Source organism: Sinocyclocheilus anshuiensis, unplaced genomic scaffold, assembly GCF_001515605.1.
Source record: "Sinocyclocheilus anshuiensis isolate Anshui unplaced genomic scaffold, SAMN03320099.WGS_v1.1 scaffold1515, whole genome shotgun sequence".
Taxonomy (NCBI): Eukaryota; Metazoa; Chordata; class Actinopteri; order Cypriniformes; family Cyprinidae; genus Sinocyclocheilus; species Sinocyclocheilus anshuiensis.
Window position 1 is genome coordinate 15,083 of NW_015548266.1, and position 6,401 is coordinate 21,483.

The window sequence follows — 6,401 nt, forward strand, 5'->3', positions numbered from 1 at the left end:
CCCCTACCCTTACCCCTAACCATAGCCCATAACAAAGACATCTCAAACAATGTCATCTTTGCATTAAAAATTACATAACTGAGCGAATGACACTTAATGACAGTTGTCATAAACATGCATAAAACCTCCTTCATATTCATGACATGTGTCATGTCATGATTATGAAGGTGTCATGTCAGTCTTATGCACACCCCTTCAAGTAAAGTGTTACCGAATTTTGTAATGTGACTTTTACCAGGGGAACCCCGCCATAAAACATATATTTTACCTCCCGGAAAGCGATTTTTACCGGGAATCCCCCTGAAAAGCGATTGGGCAGGTTTTGCTGTGAAAACCTGGCAACCTTAAGAGAGCGAAAGAAAGCTGCAGGAGCCAGAAAAACTTCTAGTTATTGTTTTTATAAGAACGGTAAGCGTTCTTATCCCTTTGCCTCAATAGTGTCAAAAATACCAGTACTAAGTGGATACTTATCACTAATGCCACTTAATCCATTTCAGTTTGTAATTTTTGTATATACTTACTGTTTCATATCAATGTAGAGGTCAATGTGCAGTACTGTCAATGCTCACTTTACTCAGATTACTCATTGTGCAATATTATGACTTGTTGTATATACTTTTATAATTGTACTGTACATCTGTGTCGTATGATAAATTATAGCGTCATTAACTGTATATTTGTGAATAATCATAATGTTTCTGCCTTTGAAAACCCATCATCTTATTTGGACCCAGAGTCGCTGTTTTGTTCTTTTAATTCTGTATGTACAACTATTCTAGATGCTATTGCACCCTTGAAGGTGAGGCATGTAAAATCTAAGGCAGAACCCTGGTTTAATGATAATACACAAGCACTTAAGACAAATCTGCAGAAGAGCAGAGCGTAAATGGCAGGCTCCAGGTGTCATATGAAATGTTAAAGTGGTGGTTGATTGCGATTTCACTTTTTTAATGTTAGTTAGTGTGTAATGTTGCTGTTTGAGCATAAACAATATCTGCAAAGTTACGAAGCTGAAAGTTCAATGCCCTAGAGTATTATTTAATACTATTAACTCTGTTATTAATCCACCTAATGTGATTGGGCATGATGTTTCAGTGGAAACTTGTGAAAATTTTAAGAGATTTTTCATTTCAGAGATTGAAAATATTAGATCTCAAATTCCTCCTGCTGTTATTAATCCATCTGTACATCTATATTGCCATGTGGTGTTTGATCATTTTGAGGTTCTTAACCTCTGGCTTGGCGGAAATAGTAGAACAGTTAAAGCCAACAGACTCCCCACTTGATAATGTTCCATCAAAACTAATCAAACAGGCTTTTGATATAGTTGGGCCTAGTGTTTTATCTATTATAAATAGTTGCCTTGTATCAGGGGTTGTTCCGGCTTCTTTTAAACATGCTGTGGTGCAGCCTCTAATTAAAAACATTAATTTGGACTCTACAGTGTATTGCAATTATAGACCTATTTCAAAAATGCCTTTTCTCTCAAAAGTGTTGGACAAAGCAGTTCTCAGTCAGATGCAGTCTTTCTTGAATATAAATTCTCTCTTTGAAGTATTTCAATCTGGGTTTAGGGAGCATCACAGTACAGAATATGCACTTTTAAAGTGCCCCTATTATGGATTTTTGAAAATGACCTTTCATGCAGTGTGTAACAGCTCTAAGTTAATGAAAACATCCTGAGAAGTTTTCAATCTGAAAGTGCACCGTGTATAAAGTTACTGGGCCTCATTTATCAATCTAACATAGAAACGAGCGCAGATCTGTGCGCACAAATCAACTTACGACAGAGTTCACGTGTGATTCATGAAACATTCGTATGCCGCTAATCTCATCGTACGAATGATCGTATGTTGATAAATGTGGCAGCAGAAAACAATCGTCATTTGAATATCAAGAAGAAGAAACAAACTCATCTACATCTTGGAAGACCTGAAGATGAATAAATGTTCAGCAAATTTTAATTTTTATCAGTTTGTGTTACGGAGAGCGCTTCTGTTACTCTGTCTTCGGGCCACCAGAGGGCTCCGTCACCAGAGTACTAGTTTACTCCCCGCACTACATTTCCCATCAGCCCTGTACCTGTCACTGATCATTCCCCCACACCTGTTCCCCATTACTTTAGACTCTTTAATGAGCTCTTTCACACAGACTCTCTGCAAAGTCTTGTTTTGCCTTGGTGAACATTTCTAAGCATTATTCCGGTTTCATTGGACTGCCTTCTGTTGTTACCTCTGCCTGCCTTTTGTCTCTTGTTGATTTGCTGCCTGCCCCTTCGACTTGTCGTTTGATTCAATTTCAAATAAAATTGCAAATGGATCCCAGCCGTGTTGATGAATCAGTACAGAAACGAGTTGTTTTTAAAACGAATCTTTAGCCGTTTCATGTTGACGTCAACAGGCGTTCCGTTTGCACGCAGTAGACCAATCACAACAGACTGGGTCATCGGACCAATCGCTGCAGATTAGCGTGACGCAAAGGAGGGGTTTGGAAAAATTAATTGTTGAACGAATTGTTTGGGAGTCATTGAGCAAATAAGGTAAAAATAAATGCATATTATATGACAATGAAAATGTTTTTGACCTTGCATGCATGTCAACATGTTGATGTGGACTCCCAAAACAAAAACATGAACTTTCCTAACCCTAACCCAGGTTCTTAATGATGTTTTGTTAACTGTGGACTCTGGTAATGCTGCATGTTGGATAATTTTTTGCATATGAATGAATCTAAAACTGAAATGAAACCTTAGTGTTTGCACCCCCAAATACATCTGGGTCCCCTAAGTTTGATGTAGGCCCTTTATCTATTCATGGCAAATCCATGGTAAAAGATGTAGGGGTACTTTTTGATGAGTCGTTAAAATTTTACCAACAGATCAATGCTTTTGTCAGATCAGGCTTTTTTCAATTAAGAACACTGACAAATGTCAAGCCATTTTTGTCGTTTTATGATTTCAAGAGAGTGATGCATGCATTTGTGTCTTCACGTCTGGACTATTGTAATTCCCTGTATGTGGGGATTAGTCAGTCCAGTAAAGTAAAAGTCACTTTACTGTGGTAAAATACTTATTTTAGTCACTGTACACGATGTAAAAGAGCGATGTGAAAATGGCCCTTTAGAAAGAGAGCTGTCTGTCGGGAGTGCTATACTGCATCATTACACAAACAGACCAACGCTACCCTGTTTTCCATTGTTTATCATGATGGGCATAGTCTCTGAACTTTTGATCTCCCCTTGCATGTTTAGATAGCATGAGTTTCTCATAAGATCTCCAGTGTGGAGCAGCATCTCTTTCACATGATGGACGCTCTGCTGCAGCGCTCAGACCTGATGATGAAGGATGAAGCTTTACTTCTTGAAGCTCTGGAGAGATGATCTGAGACAAAGCTGATGAAAATAATAATAAAAGAACAACAGAATCACATCTGCTTCATCTTGATCCCAGTTCAGTTTTCCTCAAGCGTTCTCCATCAGAGTCATGAGAAACTCCACCTCACTGATCTGCTCAGAGGTTTTCAGTTCAACACTCTGCTCTTCTCTAAGATCAGGAATCAAATGCATGACATGATAAATGAGTATCTACCCAGAATCTGCACTGGAGATGAGAGGAGTGTATTTATCAATATCTCCACCTTCAAATACTCAAACCATGACCAAAATATCCTCAGTTTGATTCCTCTTTAACTGAGCAGTCTTAATAGTTAAGATGCTAGTTATCAAGAGTTTACACAAAGGGTTTATACAGGAAACATATAACTATTTAAAGCTTATTATCAATGAATAAATTAATAAGTGGTCAATACCTTTTCTGTGGTCAACTGTATTATCATATAAAAGCTGAAAATAACTGATGTTTGACTCACAGAAAGCAAAGAAGCCTTGACATTTGCTTTTCTGCTATTATATTCAGATTTGTTAATTTCACAGACACTTTTATTGAAAGTATATGAGAAACATAGCAATATACACATAACATTTTGACAATTATTTGGAAGATTTAAATTAAAACAAATAAATTAATTCAAAACTTTTTAAGCCTTTTAAAATGTTGCATGTTTTAAAGTTGTTGAAGTGTAGAAGCATCCTGAGAGTCTCCTGTCAAACTGCAGCAGCTGCTAGAGATGATTTGCTGAGAGTAGATGTGCATGGATTCTATCAGCCATTAAACTGTCTCTCTGCTCAATAATAAACCCAGCGTTTTTCAGTTATCACCATCTATTGCCTCTCCACTGACTGCTTTGTTCACAGCTCTCTGTAAGCAAATGCCTCATGTATAAATATATGACCATAAATGCAAACGTGAAGAAAATGAACATTTTCTACAGCAACTAAACAGTATGTTTCAGCTGTTTTAAATAAAACATCAACATCTAAACCTCTGTTAATTCTCAATAAAAGCTTCTGTAGTCTTTCTTTTTTTAGTGTGTGCCGGCTGTGAAGAGAAACTCACGCATCTCACAGAATTAGATGTCAGCCATTACAACACGTTTCATTGAGAACTGATGCCATGGGCCAAATTTAAAAACTAAAATATAAAATTAGATAAAGAAACAGAAAAAATGCCTTGCAAAAAGGGTGCATATCTAGACAGAAGATAAAAAGTGTTCAAATAAAGCAACAAGCCCCTAACAACTCCCCTTAGCTGTTATAAATTCACTGTAAACGACGGCTTCTTGGGGCTTATTGCTTTTATAAAACAGTTATTCCATATACGTAGTAAGGTTTCACAAAATAAAACTGAGCAAATAAAGTGTAATGATATTAATAAAAACAGTATTCTTCCACCAAACAATGTAGTTCCTCAGAAACAGTTGTGGTTGCGTAGAAGCTCGTGGATCCTATCAGCCATTAAACTGTCTCTCTGCTCAATAATAAACCCAGCGTTTTTCAGTTATCACCATCTATTGCCTCTCCACTGACTGCTTTGTTCACAGCTCTCTGTAAGCAAATGCCTCGTGTACAAATATATGACCATAAATGCAAACTTGAAGAAAATGAACATTTTCTGTAGCAACTAAACAGTATGTTTCAGCTGTTTTAAATAAAACATCAACATCTAAACCTCTGTTAATTAGCAGTCATTTTTGCTCATAGAGGTAAGAGTAATACGTCATTCTAAACTGTAAAGGGTCTAGTTTTATTTGTGTGCACTCACAATATCAACAAAATGTTGTGCTTTTATAAAATAAAGAAAACAATCGCTTTCTGCCGTCTCGGGCTTGAACAGGAGCGCTTCACGAAAATAGAATATAGAAAGCTTTCAATTTAAATTACTAGCTTTAAATTACTACTTTAAAACGAAATAATTCAAATCGAAAATAGACTCCTAATAAAATAAACTATTTTAGTATGTAATCCGTGCATTTCTCTCTAAAGGCACATCCAATTAGGAGATGGCGAGTCATTTTTTCATCACTATAATTGATGGAAGGCCCGATTATAATTAGCGTTTTATTTTATAATTCTGTACAATTAAAAAAAAAAACACAAATTATAATGTCATACATGTAAAACTTTGTCCTATAATTGTATAGCTGCTTTTTCTTCTGCCGTCTCGGGCTTGAACAGGAGCGCTTCACGAAAATAGAATATAGAAAGCTTTCAATTTAAATTACTAGCTTTAAATTACTACTTTAAAACGAAATAATTCAAATCGAAAATAGACTCCTAATAAAATAAACTCTTTCATTATGTAATCCGTGCATTTCTCTCTAAAGGCACATCCAATTAGGAGATGGCGAGTCATTTTTTCATCACTATAATTGAGGATGTGGAGTTCATCAGATCCTGCAGACCATCCGTGCTCAGCTGTGAGCGGCGCAATGGTAGAGAGATCAAAACTACTGTAATGCCAGCCAAAGGATGTGAGGAAAAGACATTGGCATTCTTTTGCTGTTTGACTGTCAGTAATGACAACTGAACTTTATATGAACCTTTTATGAAACTCATAATATTATTAAGAAAGCACAATGATATCATTCATATCATGAAGCAAAATTATATACAATAATAAAACATTTTGACATTGTTCTTCGGGGAGGAACTCCATCTTTGAGTTGATCTGAATCTTACAGTTCAATTTGCTGGTTCTGAAGCAGCATCAGATCTGAAGATGATCTACTTACTGTGATTGTTTTTTGTATGACTGTGTAGAGAAGATGAATGATTGAAACACTTCCCACATGCAGTGCAGTGATATGGTTTCTCTCGAGTGCGGATCCTCTCGTGTGTTTTCAGATTTGCTGACCGACTGAATCTCTTGTCACAGTGTGAACACTTGTAAGGTTTCTCTCCAGTGTGAATCCTCTCATGCTGTTTTAAACAGTTTGCTGTAGTAAAAGTCTTTTCACACTCAAAGCACATGTACTCTCTCACACCAGTATGTATTTTCTGATGTA

General features: G+C 36.5%; 1 protein-coding gene across 1 annotated transcript in view; it reads right to left on the reverse strand.

Moving 5' to 3' along the window:
• The window catches only part of LOC107655630 (gastrula zinc finger protein XlCGF8.2DB-like), a gene marked incomplete at its 3' end in the record, with an annotated part of 20,727 nt that extends 14,349 nt beyond the window's left edge, over positions 1 to 6,378 (reverse strand). The window contains exon 1 of the mRNA XM_016443195.1: positions 6,332 to 6,378. The remainder of the gene's footprint in view (positions 1 to 6,331) is intronic.
• Positions 6,379 to 6,401: the final 23 nt, after the last annotated feature.